Source organism: Amphiura filiformis, chromosome 20 (assembly GCF_039555335.1).
Source record: "Amphiura filiformis chromosome 20, Afil_fr2py, whole genome shotgun sequence".
In the NCBI taxonomy this organism is placed as follows: Eukaryota; Metazoa; Echinodermata; class Ophiuroidea; order Amphilepidida; family Amphiuridae; genus Amphiura; species Amphiura filiformis.
The window spans coordinates 6,638,588-6,639,615 of NC_092647.1; positions in this window are offsets into that span (position 1 = coordinate 6,638,588).

The window sequence follows — 1,028 nt, forward strand, 5'->3', positions numbered from 1 at the left end:
GTAAAATTGACCGATATAATTGCTGCTGCCATGGAAACCGAGCTACCATTGGATCTACAACTAGCTTAAAATGAAAGTACTATAATATATCCATAATATATGTGAAGTTCCCACTTTCAACACTGAAAATTTTGTTAAAATTACAAAAAAGGACCATTTTCAGCCTAATATTGGAAAAATTGACAAAAACATGCTATTTTAGTCCATATATGAATTTGAAAGGGCCATAGATCAAAAACTATAGGTCACAGACATTCACCATCATTAACTTTTTTGTTCAGAATAACTAGGTTGATATAATGACATATTTTTTAAATCAAGAAAATATATATTAATTTTTTTCCCATGCAAAAATTACATTTTTAGGTCAAAAATGGCCAAAATAGCACAAAAATATGGTTTTTGCCATTTTTTCATATTTTAGAGTTGTGCTGTGACATTTTTATTCACCAGTGTTGGAAATCCATGTGACATGTAACATCTACAATAGAAATGAAATTTCTACGCAATTTATTTTGAAAGTTACAGCTATTTTAATATTTGACATTTTTGGGCAAAAATGGAAAAAAATCACGAAAAACACATTTTTAACCCCAAATAACTCCTAAATGAGTAAAGTAAAACGTGGGAACTTTTTGGATATTAATTCATACATATATTTACTCTTGATTTGTTATGTTTTCATGTTCTGCCCAAGAGTGGACTACGGAAGTGAAAGATAAATGCCTATGTCCCATAGTCTAAGGGAATACCATGAACTATCATAGAATATTCCAGTTTTAGAAGAGGTTTCTCTTTTTTTATGCCAAATTTTTTCCGAGCCAATTTTCACTTTTTCACTATTTGGTGGGGTAAGCGGTTGGAATTTAATTTTGGTAATTGATAAGAGGTTGACTCCTAACTCCCGGATTTGAGCAATGCGAGTCATGTTTTGGTGAACAATGTTTGTTTTGATTTGTGCATTCAGCCGGGATTCCCTCTTGCCTCGCTTTCGCCAAATGACATCATCATCAAGGGCATTCCCCAAA